The sequence below is a fragment of the Pseudophryne corroboree genome, chromosome 1 (assembly GCF_028390025.1).
Source record: "Pseudophryne corroboree isolate aPseCor3 chromosome 1, aPseCor3.hap2, whole genome shotgun sequence".
In the NCBI taxonomy this organism is placed as follows: domain Eukaryota; kingdom Metazoa; phylum Chordata; class Amphibia; order Anura; family Myobatrachidae; genus Pseudophryne; species Pseudophryne corroboree.
The window spans coordinates 117,817,759-117,842,523 of record NC_086444.1 but is presented as its reverse complement, the minus strand read 5'-3'; the positions used below and the strand labels follow the sequence as shown (position 1 = coordinate 117,842,523).

The window sequence follows — 24,765 nt, the reverse complement described above, 5'->3', positions numbered from 1 at the left end:
ACTAGAAGAAAGAGAGCATTTTTGGTTTGCGTGCAGATTTTGGGCAGGTGGATTGGTGGCAAAACACAAAGTATTTGTCTATGGTGCTTATAAGACGGGGGACAAAAGAAAAAAAATCACATTTGCTTTTGGTTCACTTGCTTGAGAAATACGCTTTTTGGGCCATTTGGGTGAAACAACTTTTGACGTGTTCAAATCAGTAAAAAGACTAATGGCTTTTTTGAGACTACAAAGTCTTTTGAAAGAAAAAACAAACAAACAAAAACCAAGGTATAATTTGTGTGAGTGCCGCAGGGGGGATAAGAAAGAAAGAAAAAATAAATAAAAAGAAATCCGTGACGACGACGTTCGGACGAGCGCTAACGTCGGAAAATGGTCTCGGTGCGAGGATGAGAAAACCCTCAGCAGCGAGGGGGTTAAATCTCAAGCTGCCTTTTATATTTTATTTTCCAATTTAAGAACCCATTGAGACATAGGACGGTGCACTGCCTGTTGCTTTTCATATGGAGATGAGGGTTGCAGCTACTGTAACTGTGCCCGACTGCTTTTATGACATGATGGTATGCAAATTCATCTGCTGCAGTGTGCCCTGGGAAGGATTTGCACTAGTTGTGCGCATAGTTTGGGGGTGCTTCAGGAACAGTCACCCTTCCGCCTTCCCATGTCAACGTGAAGAGATGCAGCCTCCCTGCAGTTTTCTTTTCCCGTCCCCTGCCGAGAGTTCACTTGTCACGGCTCCGGTCAACCTCCTTCACTTGACGGGGGTGTGCCCAAGCAGGGGCCCTCCTGAGCCCTAGTCCAACTCATACTTACCTGGCAGGGGAGATACCATGATCACGAAGGTGGTTCTCCCAGGGCGAGGCTCATCCATTGCACTCCGGGTGTGCTGACCCCTGCGATTTCCCCAAATGCGGGAAACTCGACTGCATAATTTGTGGTAGTGGGGGACTGCGTTCGCGCTTTCCCCTGATCATCTCTGGTAAAAGTCAGATCTTTTTTGGTGCTGTCTCTTCCTTTGCTGTTTCCATCCTTTTCTTCATTTCAACTCTCCCTCCACTGGACCCCTGTGCCTGTTAAGGTGCGCTTCTATCTTTCACTCAGCGCTCTCTTCTCATCTCTTCTCCTGTGCGCTGGCTGCATGCTTCCTTGCTTTTTCCGGCCTTGTACTGTGCTTCGCATATACAACCAATACAGGGCGCTGCAGGACCCACACGGTTTCACTTGCTTTGTAAAGTAGGCCCCCAGATTGTGTCAGATATGAGGGGGAGAGAGAAAAAAAACTTTGCTCCCTCATTTCATGCAGTAGCTTGTCTACTTTGTAAAATGGTAGGCCTCGCTGGGCTGCCGTAGTCTTCCTACACATAGTAAGCGTTTAAATTGAGGCGGCGAAAACTAGAAGAAAGAGAGCATTTTTGGTTTGCGTGCAGATTTTGGGCAGGTGGATTGGTGGCAAAACACAAAGTATTTGTCTATGGTGCTAATAAGACGGGGGACAAAAGAAAAAAAATCACATTTGTTTTTGGTTCACTTGCTTGAGAAATACGCTTTTTGGGCCATTTGGGTGAAACAACTTTTGACGTGTTCAAATCAGTAAAAAGACTAATGGCTTTTTTGAGACTACAAAGTCTTTTGAAAGAAAAAACAAACAAACAAAAACCAAGGTATAATTTGTGTGAGTGCCGCAGGGGGGATAAGAAAGAAAGAAAAAATAAATAAAAAGAAATCCGTGACGACGACGTTCGGACGAGCGCTAACGTCGGAAAATGGTCTCGGTGCGAGGATGAGAAAACCCTCAGCAGCGAGGGGGTTAAATCTCAAGCTGCCTTTTATATTTTATTTTCCAATTTAAGAACCCATTGAGACATAGGACGGTGCACTGCCTGTTGCTTTTCATATGGAGATGAGGGTTGCAGCTACTGTAACTGTGCCCGACTGCTTTTATGACATGACGGTATGCAAATTCATCTGCTGCAGTGTGCCCTGGGAAGGATTTGCACTAGTTGTGCGCATAGTTTGGGGGTGCTTCAGGAACAGTCACCCTTCCGCCTTCCCATGTCAACGTGAAGAGATGCAGCCTCCCTGCAGTTTTCTTTTCCCGTCCCCTGCCGAGAGTTCACTTGTCATGGCTCCGGTCAACCTCCTTCACTTGACGGGGGTGTGCCCAAGCAGGGGCCCTCCTGAGCCCTAGTCCAACTCATACTTACCTGGCAGGGGAGATACCATGATCACGAAGGTGGTTCTCCCAGGGCGAGGCTCATCCATTGCACTCCGGGTGTGCTGACCCCTGCGATTTCCCCAAATGCGGGAAACTCGACTGCATAATTTGTGGTAGTGGGGGACTGCGTTCGCGCTTTCCCCTGATCATCTCTGGTAAAAGTCAGATCTTTTTTGGTGCTGTCTCTTCCTTTGCTGTTTCCATCCTTTTCTTCATTTCAACTCTCCCTCCACTGGACCCCTGTGCCCGTTAAGGTGCGCTTCTATCTTTCACTCAGCGCTCTCTTCTCATCTCTTCTCCTGTGCGCTGGCTGCATGCTTCCTTGCTTTTTCCGGCCTTGTACTGTGCTTCGCATATACAACCAATACAGGGCGCTGCAGGACCCACACGGTTTCACTTGCTTTGTAAAGTAGGCCCCCAGATTGTGTCAGATATGAGGGGGAGAGAGAAAAAAAACTTTGCTCCCTCATTTCATGCAGTAGCTTGTCTACTTTGTAAAATGGTAGGCCTCGCTGGGCTGCCGTAGTCTTCCTACACATAGTAAGCGTTTAAATTGAGGCGGCGAAAACTAGAAGAAAGAGAGCATTTTTGGTTTGCGTGCAGATTTTGGGCAGGTGGATTGGTGGCAAAACACAAAGTATTTGTCTATGGTGCTAATAAGACGGGGGACAAAAGAAAAAAAATCACATTTGTTTTTGGTTCACTTGCTTGAGAAATACGCTTTTTGGGCCATTTGGGTGAAACAACTTTTGACGTGTTCAAATCAGTAAAAAGACTAATGGCTTTTTTGAGACTACAAAGTCTTTTGAAAGAAAAAACAAACAAACAAAAACCAAGGTATAATTTGTGTGAGTGCCGCAGGGGGGATAAGAAAGAAAGAAAAAATAAATAAAAAGAAATCCGTGACGACGACGTTCGGACGAGCGCTAACGTCGGAAAATGGTCTCGGTGCGAGGATGAGAAAACCCTCAGCAGCGAGGGGGTTAAATCTCAAGCTGCCTTTTATATTTTATTTTCCAATTTAAGAACCCATTGAGACATAGGACGGTGCACTGCCTGTTGCTTTTCATATGGAGATGAGGGTTGCAGCTACTGTAACTGTGCCCGACTGCTTTTATGACATGACGGTATGCAAATTCATCTGCTGCAGTGTGCCCTGGGAAGGATTTGCACTAGTTGTGCGCATAGTTTGGGGGTGCTTCAGGAACAGTCACCCTTCCGCCTTCCCATGTCAACGTGAAGAGATGCAGCCTCCCTGCAGTTTTCTTTTCCCGTCCCCTGCCGAGAGTTCACTTGTCATGGCTCCGGTCAACCTCCTTCACTTGACGGGGGTGTGCCCAAGCAGGGGCCCTCCTGAGCCCTAGTCCAACTCATACTTACGTGGCAGGGGAGATACCATGATCACGAAGGTGGTTCTCCCAGGGCGAGGCTCATCCATTGCACTCCGGGTGTGCTGACCCCTGCGATTTCCCCAAATGCGGGAAACTCGACTGCATAATTTGTGGTAGTGGGGGACTGCGTTCGCGCTTTCCCCTGATCATCTCTGGTAAAAGTCAGATCTTTTTTGGTGCTGTCTCTTCCTTTGCTGTTTCCATCCTTTTCTTCATTTCAACTCTCCCTCCACTGGACCCCTGTGCCCGTTAAGGTGCGCTTCTATCTTTCACTCAGCGCTCTCTTCTCATCTCTTCTCCTGTGCGCTGGCTGCATGCTTCCTTGCTTTTTCCGGCCTTGTACTGTGCTTCGCATATACAACCAATACAGGGCGCTGCAGGACCCACACGGTTTCACTTGCTTTGTAAAGTAGGCCCCCAGATTGTGTCAGATATGAGGGGGAGAGAGAAAAAAAACTTTGCTCCCTCATTTCATGCAGTAGCTTGTCTACTTTGTAAAATGGTAGGCCTCGCTGGGCTGCCGTAGTCTTCCTACACATAGTAAGCGTTTAAATTGAGGCGGCGAAAACTAGAAGAAAGAGAGCATTTTTGGTTTGCGTGCAGATTTTGGGCAGGTGGATTGGTGGCAAAACACAAAGTATTTGTCTATGGTGCTAATAAGACGGGGGACAAAAGAAAAAAAATCACATTTGTTTTTGGTTCACTTGCTTGAGAAATACGCTTTTTGGGCCATTTGGGTGAAACAACTTTTGACGTGTTCAAATCAGTAAAAAGACTAATGGCTTTTTTGAGACTACAAAGTCTTTTGAAAGAAAAAACAAACAAACAAAAACCAAGGTATAATTTGTGTGAGTGCCGCAGGGGGGATAAGAAAGAAAGAAAAAATAAATAAAAAGAAATCCGTGACGACGACGTTCGGACGAGCGCTAACGTCGGAAAATGGTCTCGGTGCGAGGATGAGAAAACCCTCAGCAGCGAGGGGGTTAAATCTCAAGCTGCCTTTTATATTTTATTTTCCAATTTAAGAACCCATTGAGACATAGGACGGTGCACTGCCTGTTGCTTTTCATATGGAGATGAGGGTTGCAGCTACTGTAACTGTGCCCGACTGCTTTTATGACATGACGGTATGCAAATTCATCTGCTGCTGTGTGCCCTGGGAAGGATTTGCACTAGTTGTGCGCATAGTTTGGGGGTGCTTCAGGAACAGTCACCCTTCCGCCTTCCCATGTCAACGTGAAGAGATGCAGCCTCCCTGCAGTTTTCTTTTCCCGTCCCCTGCCGAGAGTTCACTTGTCATGGCTCCGGTCAACCTCCTTCACTTGACGGGGGTGTGCCCAAGCAGGGGCCCTCCTGAGCCCTAGTCCAACTCATACTTACCTGGCAGGGGAGATACCATGATCACGAAGGTGGTTCTCCCAGGGCGAGGCTCATCCATTGCACTCCGGGTGTGCTGACCCCTGCGATTTCCCCAAATGCGGGAAACTCGACTGCATAATTTGTGGTAGTGGGGGACTGCGTTCGCGCTTTCCCCTGATCATCTCTGGTAAAAGTCAGATCTTTTTTGGTGCTGTCTCTTCCTTTGCTGTTTCCATCCTTTTCTTCATTTCAACTCTCCCTCCACTGGACCCCTGTGCCCGTTAAGGTGCGCTTCTATCTTTCACTCAGCGCTCTCTTCTCATCTCTTCTCCTGTGCGCTGGCTGCATGCTTCCTTGCTTTTTCCGGCCTTGTACTGTGCTTCGCATATACAACCAATACAGGGCGCTGCAGGACCCACACGGTTTCACTTGCTTTGTTAAGTAGGCCCCCAGATTGTGTCAGATATGAGGGGGAGAGAGAAAAAAAACTTTGCTCCCTCATTTCATGCAGTAGCTTGTCTACTTTGTAAAATGGTAGGCCTCGCTGGGCTGCCGTAGTCTTCCTACACATAGTAAGCGTTTAAATTGAGGCGGCGAAAACTAGAAGAAAGAGAGCATTTTTGGTTTGCGTGCAGATTTTGGGCAGGTGGATTGGTGGCAAAACACAAAGTATTTGTCTATGGTGCTTATAAGACGGGGGACAAAAGAAAAAAAATCACATTTGTTTTTGGTTCACTTGCTTGAGAAATACGCTTTTTGGGCCATTTGGGTGAAACAACTTTTGACGTGTTCAAATCAGTAAAAAGACTAATGGCTTTTTTGAGACTACAAAGTCTTTTGAAAGAAAAAACAAACAAACAAAAACCAAGGTATAATTTGTGTGAGTGCCGCAGGGGGGATAAGAAAGAAAGAAAAAATAAATAAAAAGAAATCCGTGACGACGACGTTCGGACGAGCGCTAACGTCGGAAAATGGTCTCGGTGCGAGGATGAGAAAACCCTCAGCAGCGAGGGGGTTAAATCTCAAGCTGCCTTTTATATTTTATTTTCCAATTTAAGAACCCATTGAGACATAGGACGGTGCACTGCCTGTTGCTTTTCATATGGAGATGAGGGTTGCAGCTACTGTAACTGTGCCCGACTGCTTTTATGACATGACGGTATGCAAATTCATCTGCTGCAGTGTGCCCTGGGAAGGATTTGCACTAGTTGTGCGCATAGTTTGGGGGTGCTTCAGGAACAGTCACCCTTCCGCCTTCCCATGTCAACGTGAAGAGATGCAGCCTCCCTGCAGTTTTCTTTTCCCGTCCCCTGCCGAGAGTTCACTTGTCATGGCTCCGGTCAACCTCCTTCACTTGACGGGGGTGTGCCCAAGCAGGGGCCCTCCTGAGCCCTAGTCCAACTCATACTTACCTGGCAGGGGAGATACCATGATCACGAAGGTGGTTCTCCCAGGGCGAGGCTCATCCATTGCACTCGGGGTGTGCTGACCCCTGCGATTTCCCCAAATGCGGGAAACTCGACTGCATAATTTGTGGTAGTGGGGGACTGAGTTCGCGCTTTCCCCTGATCATCTCTGGTAAAAGTCAGATCTTTTTGTGTGCTGCTGGTGCTGTCTCTTCCTTTGCTGTTTCTATCCTTTTTTTCATTTCAACTCTCCCTCCACTGGACCCCTGTGCCCGTTAAGGTGCGCTTCTATCTTTCACTCAGCGCTCTCTTCTCATCTCTTCTCCTGTGCGCTGGCTGCATGCTTCCTTGCTTTTTCCAGCCTTGTATACTGTGCTTCCCATATACAACTAATACAGGGCACTGCAGGACCCACACGGTTTCACTTGCTTTGTAAAGTAGGCCCCCAGATTGTGTCAGATATGAGGGGGAGAGAGAAAAAAAACTTTGCTCCCTCATTTCATGCAGTAGCTTGTCTACTTTGTAAAATGGTAGGCCTCGCTGGGCTGCCGTAGTCTTCCTACACATAGTAAGCGTTTAAATTGAGGCGGCGAAAACTAGAAGAAAGAGAGCATTTTTGGTTTGCGTGCAGATTTTGGGCAGGTGGATTGGTGGCAAAACACAAAGTATTTGTCTATGGTGCTTATAAGACGGGGGACAAAAGAAAAAAAATCACATTTGTTTTTGGTTCACTTGCTTGAGAAATACGCTTTTTGGGCCATTTGGGTGAAACAACTTTTGACGTGTTCAAATCAGTAAAAAGACTAATGGCTTTTTTGAGACTACAAAGTCTTTTGAAAGAAAAAACAAACAAACAAAATCCAAGGTATAATTTGTGTGAGTGCCGCAGGGGGGATAAGAAAGAAAGAAAAAATAAATAAAAAGAAATCCGTGACGACGACGTTCGGACGAGCGCTAACGTCGGAAAATGGTCTCGGTGCGAGGATGAGAAAACCCTCAGCAGCGAGGGGGTTAAATCTCAAGCTGCCTTTTATATTTTATTTTCCAATTTAAGAACCCATTGAGACATAGGACGGTGCACTGCCTGTTGCTTTTCATATGGAGATGAGGGTTGCAGCTACTGTAACTGTGCCCGACTGCTTTTATGACATGACGGTATGCAAATTCATCTGCTGCAGTGTGCCCTGGGAAGGATTTGCACTAGTTGTGCGCATAGTTTGGGGGTGCTTCAGGAACAGTCACCCTTCCGCCTTCCCATGTCAACGTGAAGAGATGCAGCCTCCCTGCAGTTTTCTTTTCCCGTCCCCTGCCGAGAGTTCACTTGTCATGGCTCCGGTCAACCTCCTTCACTTGACGGGGGTGTGCCCAAGCAGGGGCCCTCCTGAGCCCTAGTCCAACTCATACTTACCTGGCAGGGGAGATACCATGATCACGAAGGTGGTTCTCCCAGGGTGAGGCTCATCCATTGCACTCCGGGTGTGCTGACCCCTGCGATTTCCCCAAATGCGGGAAACTGGACTGCATAATTTGTGGTAGTGGGGGACTGCGTTCGCGCTTTCCCCTGATCATCTCTGGTAAAAGTCAGATCTTTTTGTGTGCTGCTGGTGCTGTCTCTTCCTTTGCTGTTTCTATCCTTTTCTTTATTTCTTTTTTTCCAAATATGTTTATTAAATACCTCCAAAACATGGTACAGAAATGAGGGAAAAAAAAACCCGCATACATATCAGACATATCGACATCAAAGTAAGCAGATAAGAAAGGTAAAAGTACACAGCATATATGAGTAGGTGGAGGAAATTTTCCAATTTTCCAAAACAATTAACAAGAACAAATTGTAAACCACCAGAAGAGCGGCGGTCAGGCTATAATGTATTGAGAATGGGACTAAATATGACTGACTAAAAACTGACACTCAATTCCGGCAGTTCAAATTAAAAAAAAAAAGAAGAGGTAAAAAAGAACATCACAAAAACGTTAGAACAAAAATAAGCAAAAACACCTACCAAGAGCCACAGGCCACCGATCCGTCCATAGAAGTGTCCATCCAATCCGCCAGGGAAGAAACAGCAGAAATAAGAAGAGAGGGGAAAGAAAAGAGGAAGTGTGTGGAGAGGGAAGTACGGATGAAGAAGAGGGAGAGGGGAAGATAGGAAGCTCAGTCAGTTAGAGAAACTTGGCTATCAAGTTGTCGGAGAGAGTACCAAAAGTTAGATTGGAAACATTTATGTATTGCTAGTTTAGTGTGGGGAGGGAGGGTACAAATGTATTTATCCCAGCACTTAAAGAGTGCAGGAGTCAGGGTTTCCTTGTGAATAGAGGCTTCCAGCCAGTCCATATTAAATAAGAAGAGTAACCTAGAGGTAGCCATAGGGAGAGTAGGAGAGGTAGGATGGATCCACTGTTGCAATATAGCTTTTTTCCCCACTGCTGAAAGTAACACTATCAATTTTTTATCAGTGCGTGGAATTCCAGGTTGGTCCGACAGATGACCAAAGAGGGCCCAGGGAGCAGTACATTGAAAGGGGATGCCTAGCGTTGAGGTGCCATAATGGTGTAAGGTATGCCAGAATTTTTGAATGACAGGGCAGGCCCAGAGACAATGGAAAAGGTCAGCTTCTACCGTTGAGCATTTATTACATCCGGCCCTATCTGATATACCCATTAGAAAACCTTGTTTAGGCGAAATATATGCCCTGTGTAGCAGTTTATAGGCCATTTCCTGATATATACTAGCCGGTACTAGTTTAAGGGTCATAAAAAAGGTATCTAATAGGGTGTCTACTGTGAATGTAGGAACTTGGGAGATCCATTTAGCCAGATCAGGAAAATCAGTGTGGGGGTCCAGTTCAGTGCGGATGCGCGCATAGATAGAAGATATGGAGTATGTGTTGGAGCGTAAAAGGGAGTCTAAGGGGTTAACAAAGTCTTTTCCCGTGAGGTGAGGGAGAACGGATGTAAGATAATGTATAGCCTGGGAGTAGTAAAATCCATGCAGGGGTGAAATTGCATATTTCTCAATAGCCTCCTGGAATGGCAAAGGAGTGTGAGTAGGTGTCATCAGATTACGTAGAGTCTTTAAACCAGAGGAGCACCAAGCACCAAAAGGCAAAGAGGCAGTACCATTTTGGAACTCCAGGTTTCCAAGCAAAGGTAGAGAGACTGAGTAATAATATTTGAGACCAAGAGCTTTCCTAGCCATTTTCCACGCCTTAATAGTGGAAGACAATAGTGGGTTATCAAATTGGGGAGATTTTATTTGAGAGGGCCGGGCATGTAGAAGGTAAGCAAGAGAGAGAGGAGCACAAAGCTGAGATTCTAACTTGGTATCTGTGAATACATCGTTGCCACTGAGCCAATCCATAGCGAAACGTAGTAAGCACGCTAGATTGTATTGTTTAATGTTTGGTAGGTTTACACCCCCTTGGCGCACCGATTGCGACATTTTTTTTAGACTTATCCTGGGGCGCTTACGGTTCCATATAAACTTGGAAAGCAAGGTATTAAGTAAAGAAAAGTCGGAGTTAGTGAGAAGAATGGGAGTCATTTGGAGAATATACAGGAGTTTCGGGAAGCTTGCCATTTTAAACAGGTTGCATCTCCCTAACATATTAAGGGGAAGGTTTTGCCATAGGCTAAGTTCAGTCCGTATTTTATGTATGATCGGGGTTATATTACGTGCATAGAGGGTGGAGAGATGTTGTGGTAGAGCCACTCCTAAAAAGGTGATATGGGAGGGGGCCCATCTAAACGGGAAGGGTCTAATCCAACCCAGTCTCGCCTGGCCAAATATGGCCAGGGCTTCAGACTTGGCAAAGTTAATGGAGAAGCCAGCAAAAGACGAAAATCTGTCAATTGCCTCTACCAATACAGGAAGGGAGCATTTAGGGTCAGAGGTACATATAAGTAGGTCATCTGCGAAGGCTATAACTTTGAGTTCGCGATCCCCAACAACAATGCCTCTAAACCCAGGTAGCAGTTGGATATAACGAATAAAAGGTTCCAAGGCCAAATTAAAAAGCAAAGGGGAGAGAGGGCATCCTTGTCTGGTGCCTCTCTCAAGAAAAAAGGAAGAGGAGGCCACATTATTAACTACCACCTGGGCCATCGGAGCAGTGCAGAGGGTCCGCATTAGACTACAGAAATTAGTGCCAAATTGCTGATGGGAGAGCACTCTAAAAAGGTGTGGCCAAGCGATTTTATCGAAGGCCTTTTCGGCGTCTAGATTAATAAGAATATTGTCTTCCAAATTATGAAGGCGGGTATGGGAAATAGCAGCTATCGCCGATCTAATACCTTGTACAGATTGTCTGCCTTTAATAAAGCCTAACTGGGCCGGGGAAATGAGATGAGGCAGACAAGACTGTAGACGGTTGGCCATTAGTTTGGTAAGCAATTTGAAGTCTTGGTTAAGAAGTGAGATAGGGCGATAGGAACCCACGAGGGAGGGATCTTTACCCGGCTTGGGTATTACGATTATCCGTGCCTCATTGAAGTATAAGGGTATAGTTCCGGAGGTAAGGATATGATTATATAATTTGGCTAGAGTGGGTGTGAGTTCAGCATTAAGTAATTTATAGTATTCAGCCCCAAAGCCATCAGGGCCTGGGCTCTTGCCGTTTGGTAAAGATTTGATAGTTGTGAGTATCTCTTCCTCAGTTATAGACATCTCGAGAAGGTCCCTGTCATCTCGAGAGAGGACAGGAAGCTGAGCGTCATGCAAAAAGGATTCACCTGTCTCCACGTTATCTGGCTCTGCTGTATATAGGGATTTGTAAAACTGCATAAATTCGGCGCAAATGGCTGTCGGATCTGATATAATAGTGTCTGAAGATTTAACCACCTCAACCCATGTGCGAGTGCGGGGTCCCCGAGCGAGGTTCGCCAAGAGTCTGCCCGATTTATTACCCCATCTAAAAAATTTGTTCCGCTGGTAATCATATCGTGTCTGGGCCTGCTCTGTTAGGAAGGTATCATATACTTGTTTAGCAGTCAGGTATGCCTCTTTATGTGCGGGAGTGTCGGAACGCTTATACGTTCTATAAGTTGAGGTGAGAAGGGAGCTCAGTTCATGGAGGCGGGAGTTAAATGTTTTGCGTTTAGAATTTATGTATGAGATAATGTGGCCCCGGATAACAGCTTTAGAGGCGCTCCAGAACAGTGAGACATCCTCCGCCTGGGCCAAATTATCAGCAACGTAGGTGTGCCAAGTGTGTCTAAGGTGTAGGAGAAAATCCTCAGAGTGAGTAAGATAAGCAGGGAATCGCCAGCATTTGGAAAAACATTGGGGCAACGCAAGCTTAAGAGAAATCATAATAGGGGCATGGTCTGAGATAATAATATTTTTAATCGATGTGTGAGTGACTTTAGGGAAGAGGTGTCGGGATAAGAAAATATAATCAATACGGGAGTGCGTAGAGTGGGGGTGAGAGTAGAAAGAGTAATCACGAAGAAGAGGGTGATGGATACGCCAAGGGTCGGAGAGAGCAAGTTGTGAACAGAGGGAGGAAAGAAGATCACAGCCGGATTTGGAGGATGAAGTACTCACCCCAGACCTGTCCATGGACGGATCGATGACCGTGTTGAAATCTCCTCCTAGGATTAGATTAGAGCTCCCCCAAGAGGAAAGTTTCTGTAGGACAACTGCAAAAAAATCCTGTTGAGAGACATTTGGGGCATATAGATTAAGGAGAGTATACAAGACATTATCAATAATCACATCTAGCAAAATAAATCTCCCATTAGGATCGAGAAACCTTCTGCGTATCGAATATTGTAGGGACTTGTGAAAAAGGATGGCAACTCCCCTGGTCTTATTAGAATAAGGGGCCGAGATACAATCCCCGATCCAGGGGGCACGTAGAGTGTTACGGGGATCGTCCAGCCAATGTGTTTCCTGTAGGAAGGTGATGTGAGGGGTCAAACGGTGGAGGTGGGAGAGCACTTTCTTGCGCTTCACTGGAGCGTTAAGACCCTCCACATTCCATGATACTATATTGAAGGCAAGGAGTGGGGTATCCTCCGCGGCGGCGGGGGGAGTAGGAGCAGGGTCAGCTATATCAGCCTATACCGATGGATGGGAATGCAAGAAAAAATATACTAGAGGTAAAGTAGGGCCCCTGCCCGTCCCAGCGAGCGGGAAGGGGTTGACCCATGGAGGATCGGGGTCGGCAGATCCGGCAGGTGCAACCAACAATATTAAACAGTAACATAAAAAACAAACAAGAAAAACAAGAAAATTTACAGCTCATTGTATACACAGAGCTGCGCAATTATTCCTCTCCACGTGACCTACAGATGGAGAAGAAAAAGAGAGAAAAACATGCATGCAAGCAATAATAACAGTGCAACAGTCAAGTGGGTAAACTCGAGAAGTGTGCCTTGGCGAGTGTTATGTCATCGAAGAACAACGGCTTGCCGTCCTCGAAGATCCGCAGCCGGGCCGGGTACAGGAGAGAGAATTTAATTTTGGCGTTAAACAGTTGCTTGCACAACGGGGCAAACTCCTTGCGTTTAGCAGCGACAATGGTGGAAAAATCCTGAAATATCAAGAGCCGATCTCCGTTGTAGGTTAAGCTATCCGTCTTCCGGTAGTGGTCTAGGAGTCGAGCTTTGTCGGCATAATTAAGGATTTTCATGATCACCGGGCGAGGGCGACCAGAGTTTGTTTTACGTTCAGGGCCGATTCTGTGTGCCCGCTCAATAGCCAGAGGGGCACCTTTGAGATCCATGGCCAGTTGTTGCGGTATCCAGTTAGAAAGAAGGTCAAGTAACTCACGGCCTTTGACCGATTCGGGGATACCCACCACCCGGAGATTACTTCTGCGTCCGCGATTCTCCAAATCATCTAGCTTCTGGGTCAGATCCGAAATGTCACTTTGCTGTGAATTAATGGTGAGTTGTGCTGCATGCAAATCATCCTCCAGGGTAGACACCCTCTGTTCGACGTCATCTAAGCGGCCAGAGTGTTGAGTTAATTTGGATAGAGTAGAGTCAATAGCTTCTCTAATGCCCGCCAGCTTTTCATCTAGCAGAGGGCCCAGCACCGCCGCAATATCCGCAGGTTTCATTTTGGGAGGCTTACTGGCCGGAGCAGACTTGCGTTTTTGTAAGGACCTGGAACGGGTGACAGAGCAATCTGAATCAGACGAGTGTCCCCACACAGTATCGCCTCGGGTTGTAGAGGCAGGGTCAGCAATTGACATCGGGGTGGGTATGAGAAATTTTTCCATAAAAATAAGCGGGCAACGGAGGACCGATTTATACAGTAGGAGTCGCCTCACGCAAGGAGCAAGCTATAATGAGGTCACATGGAGAGGGAAAAAAAAGGGGAAGTATAACAGGTTACATCCCAACGAGTAGTAGCTCAGGACCGGTAGGCATCAGTCCGTGAACAGCGCACATGGGCGAGGAGAAATGTCACACAGGTGTAGAAGCCGGCATGGTTTTATGGGTGGAGCAGGTGTGAGAATAGGCAGAAGTATAGAAATATATTTATAGTGGCTGTGAGTTGTCTAATCTAAAAGTCGCCACAAGAGGGAGCTAGAGTTACAGCCAGTTCTAGCTATGGAGTGAGGAGAGAGTTGTGCCAGTCACAAGATGGCCGCCACCTGTAAATAAGACACGGATCCTCCGGAGGTCCCCGGGTCGTTAATCCCCGCCAGTGAGGGGGAGATCTGTCTTGCAAGGATGTGTGAGGTGGGGGTCGGAGGGCAGGCGCCTGGAGAGGCCGGGGATCGGCAAGTAGAGCTCAAAGTCCGGGCGGCGCCAACCACAAGATGGCCGCCGGCCGCCAGTCACACTCGTCCCGGCTCTTACCTCCCGCAGATTGTCCGGCCGCCGGTCTCCTGTGAGGGTCAGTACTTGATGGGTGAGCTCTTGGGTGTCAGGGAGCGCCGCTCAGGTGGGAGAGGGGGTCCGCAGAATCGCCGCACCAGGTCCAGCGGACCGACGGCTCCACTCCCAAATCGAGGCCCCGGCTTCTTGAGGAGGGGAAGGCCGCAACCTGCAGAAGCCCTGATAAGGGCTCCCCGGCTCTGCAACCGAGCCCCTCTGGTGCTTAGTGATCAGGGAAGCAGGTGGTCCAGTACAGAGGTGCTTGGAGACCCGTGAAATAGGTTTTATGTTGGTTTTATGAGCGGGGCCAGCAGGAGCTCATAGAGAAGGCTTCCTCTCAGCTTGCAGGCTAGGCCACGCCCCCCCCCCTTTTCTTCATTTCAACTCTCCCTCCACTGGACCCCTGTGCCCGTTAAGGTGCGCTTCTATCTTTCACTCAGCGCTCTCTTCTCATCTCTTCTCCTGTGCGCTGGCTGCATGCTTCCTTGCTTTTTCCGGCCTTGTACTGTGCTTCGCATATACAACCAATACAGGGCGCTGCAGGACCCACACGGTTTCACTTGCTTTGTAAAGTAGGCCCCCAGATTGTGTCAGATATGAGGGGGAGAGAGAAAAAAAACTTTGCTCCCTCATTTCATGCAGTAGCTTGTCTACTTTGTAAAATGGTAGGCCTCGCTGGGCTGCCGTAGTCTTCCTACACATAGTAAGCGTTTAAATTGAGGCGGCGAAAACTAGAAGAAAGAGAGCATTTTTGGTTTGCGTGCAGATTTTGGGCAGGTGGATTGGTGGCAAAACACAAAGTATTTGTCTATGGTGCTTATAAGACGGGGGACAAAAGAAAAAAAATCACATTTGCTTTTGGTTCACTTGCTTGAGAAATACGCTTTTTGGGCCATTTGGGTGAAACAACTTTTGACGTATTCAAATCAGTAAAAAGACTAATGGCTTTTTTGAGACTACAAAGTCTTTTGAAAGAAAAAACAAACAAACAAAAACCAAGGTATAATTTGTGTGAGTGCCGCAGGGGGGATAAGAAAGAAAGAAAAAATAAATAAAAAGAAATCCGCGACGACGACGTTCGGACGAGCGCTAACGTCGGAAAATGGTCTCGGTGCGAGGATGAGAAAACCCTCAGCAGCGAGGGGGTTAAATCTCAAGCTGCCTTTTATATTTTATTTTCCAATTTAAGAACCCATTGAGACATAGGACGGTGCACTGCCTGTTGCTTTTCATATGGAGATGAGGGTTGCAGCTACTGTAACTGTGCCCGACTGCTTTTATGACATGACGGTATGCAAATTCATCTGCTGCAGTGTGCCCTGGGAAGGATTTGCACTAGTTGTGCGCATAGTTTGGGGGTGCTTCAGGAACAGTCACCCTTCCGCCTTCCCATGTCAACGTGAAGAGATGCAGCCTCCCTGCAGTTTTCTTTTCCCATCCCCTGCCGAGAGTTCACTTGTCATGGCTCCGGTCAACCTCCTTCACTTGACGGGGGTGTGCCCAAGCAGGGGCCCTCCTGAGCCCTAGTCCAACTCATACTTACCTGGCAGGGGAGATACCATGATCACGAAGGTGGTTCTCCCAGGGCGAGGTTCATCCATTGCACTCCAGGTGTGCTGACCCCTGCGATTTCCCCAAATGTGGGAAACTCGACTGCATAATTTGTGGTAGTGGGGGACTGCGTTCGCGCTTTCCCCTGATCATCTCTGGTAAAAGTCAGATCTTTTTTGGTGCTGTCTCTTCCTTTGCTGTTTCCATCCTTTTCTTCATTTCAACTCTCCCTCCACTGGACCCCTGTGCCCGTTAAGGTGCGCTTCTATCTTTCACTCAGCGCTCTCTTCTCATCTCTTCTCCTGTGCGCTGGCTGCATGCTTCCTTGCTTTTTCCGGCCTTGTACTGTGCTTCGCATATACAACCAATACAGGGCGCTGCAGGACCCACACGGTTTCACTTGCTTTGTAAAGTAGGCCCCCAGATTGTGTCAGATATGAGGGGGAGAGAGAAAAAAAACTTTGCTCCCTCATTTCATGCAGTAGCTTGTCTACTTTGTAAAATGGTAGGCCTCGCTGGGCTGCCGTAGTCTTCCTACACATAGTAAGCGTTTAAATTGAGGCGGCGAAAACTAGAAGAAAGAGAGCATTTTTGGTTTGCGTGCAGATTTTGGGCAGGTGGATTGGTGGCAAAACACAAAGTATTTGTCTATGGTGCTTATAAGACGGGGGACAAAAGAAAAAAAATCACATTTGCTTTTGGTTCACTTGCTTGAGAAATACGCTTTTTGGGCCATTTGGGTGAAACAACTTTTGACGTGTTCAAATCAGTAAAAAGACTAATGGCTTTTTTGAGACTACAAAGTCTTTTGAAAGAAAAAACAAACAAACAAAAACCAAGGTATAATTTGTGTGAGTGCCGCAGGGGGGATAAGAAAGAAAGAAAAAATAAATAAAAAGAAATCCGTGACGACGACGTTCGGACGAGCGCTAACGTCGGAAAATGGTCTCGGTGCGAGGATGAGAAAACCCTCAGCAGCGAGGGGGTTAAATCTCAAGCTGCCTTTTATATTTATTTTCCAATTTAAGAACCCATTGAGACATAGGACGGTGCACTGCCTGTTGCTTTTCATATGGAGATGAGGGTTGCAGCTACTGTAACTGTGCCCGACTGCTTTTATGACATGACGGTATGCAAATTCATCTGCTGCAGTGTGCCCTGGGAAGGATTTGCACTAGTTGTGCGCATAGTTTGGGGGTGCTTCAGGAACAGTCACCCTTCCGCCTTCCCATGTCAACGTGAAGAGATGCAGCCTCCCTGCAGTTTTCTTTTCCCGTCCCCTGCCGAGAGTTCACTTGTCATGGCTCCGGTCAACCTCCTTCACTTGACGGGGGTGTGCCCAAGCAGGGGCCCTCCTGAGCCCTAGTCCAACTCATACTTACCTGGCAGGGGAGATACCATGATCACGAAGGTGGTTCTCCCAGGGCGAGGCTCATCCATTGCACTCCGGGTGTGCTGACCCCTGCGATTTCCCCAAATGCGGGAAACTCGACTGCATAATTTGTGGTAGTGGGGGACTGCGTTCGCGCTTTCCCCTGATCATCTCTGGTGAAAGTCAGATCTTTTTTGGTGCTGTCTCTTCCTTTGCTGTTTCCATCCTTTTCTTCATTTCAACTCTCCCTCCACTGGACCCCTGTGCCCGTTAAGGTGCGCTTCTATCTTTCACTCAGCGCTCTCTTCTCATCTCTTCTCCTGTGCGCTGGCTGCATGCTTCCTTGCTTTTTCCAGCCTTGTACTGTGCTTCGCATATACAACCAATACAGGGCGCTGCAGGACCCACACGGTTTCACTTGCTTTGTAAAGTAGGCCCCCAGATTGTGTCAGATATGAGGGGGAGAGAGAAAAAAAACTTTGCTCCCTCATTTCATGCAGTAGCTTGTCTACTTTGTAAAATGGTAGGCCTCGCTGGGCTGCCGTAGTCTTCCTACACATAGTAAGCGTTTAAATTGAGGCGGCGAAAACTAGAAGAAAGAGAGCATTTTTGGTTTGCGTGCAGATTTTGGGCAGGTGGATTGGTGGCAAAACACAAAGTATTTGTCTATGGTGCTTATAAGACGGGGGACAAAAGAAAAAAAATCACATTTGCTTTTGGTTCACTTGCTTGAGAAATACGCTTTTTGGGCCATTTGGGTGAAACAACTTTTGACGTGTTCAAATCAGTAAAAAGACTAATGGCTTTTTTGAGACTACAAAGTCTTTTGAAAGAAAAAACAAACAAACAAAAACCAAGGTATAATTTGTGTGAGTGCCGCAGGGGGGATAAGAAAGAAAGAAAAAATAAATAAAAAGAAATCCGTGACGACGACGTTCGGACGAGCGCTAACGTCGGAAAATGGTCTCGGTGCGAGGATGAGAAAACCCTCAGCAGCGAGGGGGTTAAATCTCAAGCTGCCTTTTATATTTTATTTTCCAATTTAAGAACCCATTGAGACATAGGACGGTGCACTGCCTGTTGCTTTTCATATGGAGATGAGGGTTGCAGCTACTGTAACTGTGCCCGACTGCTTTTATGACATGACGGTATGCAAATTCATCTGCTGCAGTGTGCCCTGGGAAGGATTTGCACTAGTTGTGCGCATAGTTTGGGGGTGCTTCAGGAACAGTCACCCTTCCGCCTTCCCATGTCAACGTGAAGAGATGCAGCCTCCCTGCAGTTTTCTTTTCCCGTCCCCTGCCGAGAGTTCACTTGTCATGGCTCCGGTCAACCTCCTTCACTTGACGGGGGTGTGCCCAAGCAGGGGCCCTCCTGAGCCCTAGTCCAACTCATACTTACCTGGCAGGGGAGATACCATGATCATGAAGGTGGTTCTCCCAGGGCGAGGCTCATCCATTGCACTCCGGGTGTGCTGACCCCTGCGATTTCCCCAAATGCGGGAAACTCGACTGCATAATTTGTGGTAGTGGGGGACTGCGTTCGCGCTTTCCCCTGATCATCTCTGGTGAAAGTCAGATCTTTTTTGGTGCTGTCTCTTCCTTTGCTGTTTCCATCCTTTTCTTCATTTCAACTCTCCCTCCACTGGACCCCTGTGCCCGTTAAGGTGCGCTTCTATCTTTCACTCAGCGCTCTCTTCTCATCTCTTCTCCTGTGCGCTGGCTGCATGCTTCCTTGCTTTTTCCGGCCTTGTACTGTGCTTCGCATATACAACCAATACAGGGCGCTGCAGGACCCACACGGTTTCACTTGCTTTGTAAAGTAGGCCCCCAGATTGTGTCAGATATGAGGGGGAGAGAGAAAAAAAACTTTGCTCCCTCATTTCATGCAGTAGCTTGTCTACTTTGTAAAATGGTAGGCCTCGCTGGGCTGCCGTAGTCTTCCTACACATAGTAAGCGTTTAAATTGAGGCGGCGAAAACTAGAAGAAAGAGAGCATTTTTGGTTTGCGTGCAGATTTTGGGCAGGTGGATTGGTGGCAAAACACAAAGTATTTGTCTATGGTGCTTATAAGACGGGGGACAAAAGAAAAAAAATCACATTTGCTTTTGGTTCACTTGCTTGAGAAATACGCTTTTTGGGCCATTTGGGTGAAACAACTTTTGACGTGTTCAAATCAGTAAAAAGACTAATGGCTTTTTTGAGACTACAAAGTCTTTTGAAAGAAAAAACAAACAAACAAAAACCAAGGTATAATTTGTGTGAGTGCCGCAGGGGGGATAAGAAAGAAAGAAAAAATAAATAAAAAGAAATCCGTGACGACGACGTTCGGACGAGCGCTAACGTCGGAAAATGGTCTCGGTGCGAGGATGAGAAAACCCTCAGCAGCGAGGGGGTTAAATCTCAAGCTGCCTTTTATATTTTATTTTCCAATTTAAGAACCCATTGAGACATAGGACGGTGCACTGCCTGTTGCTTTTCATATGGAGATGAGGGTTGCAGCTACTGTAACTGTGCCCGACTGCTTTTATGACATGACGGTATGCAAATTCATCTGCTGCAGTGTGCCCTGGGAAGGATTTGCACTAGTTGTGCGCATAGTTTGGGGGTGCTTCAGGAACAGTCACCCTTCCGCCTTCCCATGTCAACGTGAAGAGATGCAGCCTCCCTGCAGTTTTCTTTTCCCGTCCCCTGCCGAGAGTTCACTTGTCATGGCTCCGGTCAACCTCCTTCACTTGACGGGGGTGTGCCCAAGCAGGGGCCCTCCTGAGCCCTAGTCCAACTCATACTTACCTGGCAGGGGAGATACCATGATCATGAAGGTGGTTCTCCCAGGGCGAGGCTCATCCATTGCACTCCGGGTGTGCTGACCCCTGCGATTTCCCCAAATGCGGGAAACTCGACTGCATAATTTGTGGTAGTGGGGGACTGCGTTCGCGCTTTCCCCTGATCATCTCTGGTGAAAGTCAGATCTTTTTTGGTGCTGTCTCTTCCTTTGCTGTTTCCATCCTTTTCTTCATTTCAACTCTCCCTCCACTGGACCCCTGTGCCCGTTAAGGTGCGCTTCTATCTTTCACTCAGCGCTCTCTTCTCATCTCTTCTCCTGTGCGCTGGCTGCATGCTTCCTTGCTTTTTCCGGCCTTGTACTGTGCTTCGCATATACAACCAATACAGGGCGCTGCAGGACCCACACGGTTTCACTTGCTTTGTAAAGTAGGCCCCCAGATTGTGTCAGATATGAGGGGGAGAGAGAAAAAAAACTTTGCTCCCTCATTTCATGCAGTAGCTTGTCTACTTTGTAAAATGGTAGGCCTCGCTGGGCTGCCGTAGTCTTCCTACACATAGTAAGCGTTTAAATTGAGGCGGCGAAAACTAGAAGAAAGAGAGCATTTTTGGTTTGCGTGCAGATTTTGGGCAGGTGGATTGGTGGCAAAACACAAAGTATTTGTCTATGGTGCTTATAAGACGGGGGACAAAAGAAAAAAAATCACATTTGCTTTTGGTTCACTTGCTTGAGAAATACGCTTTTTGGGCCATTTGGGTGAAACAACTTTTGACGTGTTCAAATCAGTAAAAAGACTAATGGCTTTTTTGAGACTACAAAGTCTTTTGAAAGAAAAAACAAACAAACAAAAACCAAGGTATAATTTGTGTGAGTGCCGCAGGGGGGATAAGAAAGAAAGAAAAAATAAATAAAAAGAAATCCGTGACGACGACGTTCGGACGAGCGCTAACGTCGGAAAATGGTCTCGGTGCGAGGATGAGAAAACCCTCAGCAGCGAGGGGGTTAAATCTCAAGCTGCCTTTTATATTTTATTTTCCAATTTAAGAACCCATTGAGACATAGGACGGTGCACTGCCTGTTGCTTTTCATATGGAGATGAGGGTTGCAGCTACTGTAACTGTGCCCGACTGCTTTTATGACATGATGGTATGCAAATTCATCTGCTGCAGTGTGCCCTGGGAAGGATTTGCACTAGTTGTGCGCATAGTTTGGGGGTGCTTCAGGAACAGTCACCCTTCCGCCTTCCCATGTCAACGTGAAGAGATGCAGCCTCCCTGCAGTTTTCTTTTCCCGTCCCCTGCCGAGAGTTCACTTGTCACGGCTCCGGTCAACCTCCTTCACTTGACGGGGGTGTGCCCAAGCAGGGGCCCTCCTGAGCCCTAGTCCAACTCATACTTACCTGGCAGGGGAGATACCATGATCACGAAGGTGGTTCTCCCAGGGCGAGGCTCATCCATTGCACTCCGGGTGTGCTGACCCCTGCGATTTCCCCAAATGTGGGAAACTCGACTGCATAATTTGTGGTAGTGGGGGACTGCGTTCGCGCTTTCCCCTGATCATCTCTGGTAAAAGTCAGATCTTTTTGTGTGCTGCTGGTGCTGTCTCTTCCTTTGCTGTTTCCATCCTTTTCTTCATTTCAACCCTCCCTCCACTGGACCCCTGTGCCCGTTAAGGTGCGCTTCTATCTTTCACTCAGCGCTCTCTTCTCATCTCTTCTCCTGTGCGCTGGCTGCATGCTTCCTTGCTTTTTCCGGCCTTGTACTGTGCTTCGCATAAACAACCAATACAGGGCGCTGCAGGACCCACACGGTTTCACTTGCTTTGTAAAGTAGGCCCCCAGATTGTGTCAGATATGAGGGGGAGAGAGAAAAAAAACTTTGCTCCCTCATTTCATGCAGTAGCTTGTCTACTTTGTAAAATGGTAGGCCTCGCTGGGCTGCCGTAGTCTTCCTACACATAGTAAGCGTTTAAATTGAGGCGGCGAAAACTAGAAGAAAGAGAGCATTTTTGGTTTGCGTGCAGATTTTGGGCAGGTGGATTGGTGGCAAAACACAAAGTATTTGTCTATGGTGCTTATAAGACGGGGGACAAAAGAAAAAAAATCACATTTGCTTTTGGTTCACTTGCTTGAGAAATACGCTTTTTGGGCCATTTGGGTGAAACAACTTTTGACGTGTTCAAATCAGTAAAAAGACTAATGGCTTTTTTGAGACTACAAAGTCTTTTGAAAGAAAAAACAAACAAACAAAAACCAAGGTATAATTTGTGTGAGTGCCGCAGGGGGGATAAGAAAGAAAGAAAAAATAAATAAAAAGAAATCCGCGACGACGACGTTCGGACGAGCGCTAACGTCGGAAAATGGTCTCGGTGCGAGGATGAGAAAACCCTCAGCAGCGAGGGGGTTAAATCTCAAGCTGCCTTTTATATTTTATTTTCCAATTTAAGAACCCATTGAGACATAGGACGGTGCACTGCCTGTTGCTTTTCATATGGAGATGAGGGTTGCAGCTACTGTAACTGTGCCCGACTGCTTTTATGACATGACGGTATGCAAATTCATCTGCTGCAGTGTGCCCTGGGAAGGATTTGCACTAGTTGTGCGCATAGTTTGGGGGTGCTTCAGGAACAGTCACCCTTCCGCCTTCCCATGTCAACGTGAAGAGATGCAGCCTCCCTGCAGTTTTCTTTTCCCGTCCCCTGCCGAGAGTTCACTTGTCACGGCTCCGGTCAACCTCCTTCACTTGACGGGGGTGTGCCCAAGCAGGGGCCCTCCTGAGCCCTAGTCCAACTCATACTTACCTGGCAGGGGAGATACCATGATCACGAAGGTGGTTCTCCCAGGGCGAGGCTCATCCATTGCACTCCGGGTGTGCTGACCCCTGCGATTTCCCCAAATGTGGGAAACTCGACTGCATAATTTGTGGTAGTGGGGGACTGCGTTCGCGCTTTCCCCTGATCATCTCTGGTAAAAGTCAGATCTTTTTGTGTGCTGCTGGTGCTGTCTCTTCCTTTGCTGTTTCCATCCTTTTCTTCATTTCAACCCTCCCTCCACTGGACCCCTGTGCCCGTTAAGGTGCGCTTCTATCTTTCACTCAGCGCTCTCTTCTCATCTCTTCTCCTGTGCGCTGGCTGCATGCTTCCTTGCTTTTTCCGGCCTTGTACTGTGCTTCGCATAAACAACCAATACAGGGCGCTGCAGGACCCACACGGTTTCACTTGCTTTGTAAAGTAGGCCCCCAGATTGTGTCAGATATGAGGGGGAGAGAGAAAAAAAACTTTGCTCCCTCATTTCATGCAGTAGCTTGTCTACTTTGTAAAATGGTAGGCCTCGCTGGGCTGCCGTAGTCTTCCTACACATAGTAAGCGTTTAAATTGAGGCGGCGAAAACTAGAAGAAAGAGAGCATTTTTGGTTTGCGTGCAGATTTTGGGCAGGTGGATTGGTGGCAAAACACAAAGTATTTGTCTATGGTGCTTATAAGACGGGGGACAAAAGAAAAAAAATCACATTTGCTTTTGGTTCACTTGCTTGAGAAATACGCTTTTTGGGCCATTTGGGTGAAACAACTTTTGACGTGTTCAAATCAGTAAAAAGACTAATGGCTTTTTTGAGACTACAAAGTCTTTTGAAAGAAAAAACAAACAAACAAAAACCAAGGTATAATTTGTGTGAGTGCCGCAGGGGGGATAAGAAAGAAAGAAAAAATAAATAAAAAGAAATCCGCGACGACGACGTTCGGACGAGCGCTAACGTCGGAAAATGGTCTCGGTGCGAGGATGAGAAAACCCTCAGCAGCGAGGGGGTTAAATCTCAAGCTGCCTTTTATATTTTATTTTCCAATTTAAGAACCCATTGAGACATAGGACGGTGCACTGCCTGTTGCTTTTCATATGGAGATGAGGGTTGCAGCTACTGTAACTGTGCCCGACTGCTTTTATGACATGACGGTATGCAAATTCATCTGCTGCAGTGTGCCCTGGGAAGGATTTGCACTAGTTGTGCGCATAGTTTGGGGGTGCTTCAGGAACAGTCACCCTTCCGCCTTCCCATGTCAACGTGAAGAGATGCAGCCTCCCTGCAGTTTTCTTTTCCCGTCCCCTGCCGAGAGTTCACTTGTCACGGCTCCGGTCAACCTCCTTCACTTGACGGGGGTGTGCCCAAGCAGGGGCCCTCCTGAGCCCTAGTCCAACTCATACTTACCTGGCAGGGGAGATACCATGATCACGAAGGTGGTTCTCCCAGGGCGAGGCTCATCCATTGCACTCCGGGTGTGCTGACCCCTGCGATTTCCCCAAATGCGGGAAACTCGACTGCATAATTTGTGGTAGTGGGGGACTGTGTTCGCGCTTTCCCCTGATCATCTCTGGTAAAAGTCAGATCTTTTTGTGTGCTGCTGGTGCTGTCTCTTCCTTTGCTGTTTCCATCCTTTTCTTCATTTCAACTCTCCCTCCACTGGACCCCTGTGCCCGTTAAGGTGCGCTTCTATCTTTCACTCAGCGCTCTCTTCTCATCTCTTCTCCTGTGCGCTGGCTGCATGCTTCCTTGCTTTTTCCGGCCTTGTACTGTGCTTCGCATATACAACCAATACAGGGCGCTGCAGGACCCACACGGTTTCACTTGCTTTGTAAAGTAGGCCCCCAGATTGTGTCAGATATGAGGGGGAGAGAGAAAAAAAACTTTGCTCCCTCATTTCATGCAGTAGCTTGTCTACTTTGTAAAATGGTAGGCCTCGCTGGGCTGCCGTAGTCTTCCTACACATAGTAAGCGTTTAAATTGAGGCGGCGAAAACTAGAAGAAAGAGAGCATTTTTGGTTTGCGTGCAGATTTTGGGCAGGTGGATTGGTGGCAAAACACA

At 47.4% G+C, this 24,765-nt stretch overlaps 13 non-coding genes across 13 annotated transcripts; all 13 read left to right on the top strand.

The window, feature by feature from the left end:
• Window positions 1-805: 805 nt before the first annotated feature.
• On the top strand, window positions 806-969 carry LOC134957274 (U1 spliceosomal RNA). Its single transcript, XR_010186546.1, has one exon. It is a non-coding gene; the product is annotated as a U1 spliceosomal RNA (small nuclear RNA).
• Window positions 970-2,196: 1,227 nt separating this feature from the next.
• On the top strand, window positions 2,197-2,360 carry LOC134957272 (U1 spliceosomal RNA). The gene has a single exon (XR_010186545.1). It is a non-coding gene; the product is annotated as a U1 spliceosomal RNA (small nuclear RNA).
• A 1,227-nt stretch (window positions 2,361-3,587) lies between these two features.
• LOC134958106 (U1 spliceosomal RNA) lies at window positions 3,588-3,751 on the top strand. The gene has a single exon (XR_010186879.1). It is a non-coding gene; the product is annotated as a U1 spliceosomal RNA (small nuclear RNA).
• Window positions 3,752-4,978: 1,227 nt separating this feature from the next.
• On the top strand, window positions 4,979-5,142 carry LOC134957270 (U1 spliceosomal RNA). The gene has a single exon (XR_010186543.1). It is a non-coding gene; the product is annotated as a U1 spliceosomal RNA (small nuclear RNA).
• A 1,227-nt stretch (window positions 5,143-6,369) lies between these two features.
• LOC134958634 (U1 spliceosomal RNA) lies at window positions 6,370-6,533 on the top strand. The gene has a single exon (XR_010187082.1). It is a non-coding gene; the product is annotated as a U1 spliceosomal RNA (small nuclear RNA).
• Window positions 6,534-7,771: 1,238 nt separating this feature from the next.
• LOC134958622 (U1 spliceosomal RNA) lies at window positions 7,772-7,935 on the top strand. The gene has a single exon (XR_010187080.1). It is a non-coding gene; the product is annotated as a U1 spliceosomal RNA (small nuclear RNA).
• Window positions 7,936-15,739: 7,804 nt separating this feature from the next.
• On the top strand, window positions 15,740-15,903 carry LOC134958587 (U1 spliceosomal RNA). Its single transcript, XR_010187072.1, has one exon. It is a non-coding gene; the product is annotated as a U1 spliceosomal RNA (small nuclear RNA).
• A 1,226-nt stretch (window positions 15,904-17,129) lies between these two features.
• LOC134957266 (U1 spliceosomal RNA) lies at window positions 17,130-17,293 on the top strand. Its single transcript, XR_010186542.1, has one exon. It is a non-coding gene; the product is annotated as a U1 spliceosomal RNA (small nuclear RNA).
• Window positions 17,294-18,520: 1,227 nt separating this feature from the next.
• LOC134955724 (U1 spliceosomal RNA) lies at window positions 18,521-18,684 on the top strand. The gene has a single exon (XR_010185950.1). It is a non-coding gene; the product is annotated as a U1 spliceosomal RNA (small nuclear RNA).
• Window positions 18,685-19,911: 1,227 nt separating this feature from the next.
• On the top strand, window positions 19,912-20,075 carry LOC134955713 (U1 spliceosomal RNA). Its single transcript, XR_010185949.1, has one exon. It is a non-coding gene; the product is annotated as a U1 spliceosomal RNA (small nuclear RNA).
• A 1,227-nt stretch (window positions 20,076-21,302) lies between these two features.
• On the top strand, window positions 21,303-21,466 carry LOC134955060 (U1 spliceosomal RNA). Its single transcript, XR_010185892.1, has one exon. It is a non-coding gene; the product is annotated as a U1 spliceosomal RNA (small nuclear RNA).
• Window positions 21,467-22,702: 1,236 nt separating this feature from the next.
• LOC134955049 (U1 spliceosomal RNA) lies at window positions 22,703-22,866 on the top strand. The gene has a single exon (XR_010185891.1). It is a non-coding gene; the product is annotated as a U1 spliceosomal RNA (small nuclear RNA).
• Window positions 22,867-24,102: 1,236 nt separating this feature from the next.
• Window positions 24,103-24,266, top strand: LOC134957872 (U1 spliceosomal RNA). Its single transcript, XR_010186776.1, has one exon. It is a non-coding gene; the product is annotated as a U1 spliceosomal RNA (small nuclear RNA).
• Window positions 24,267-24,765: the final 499 nt, after the last annotated feature.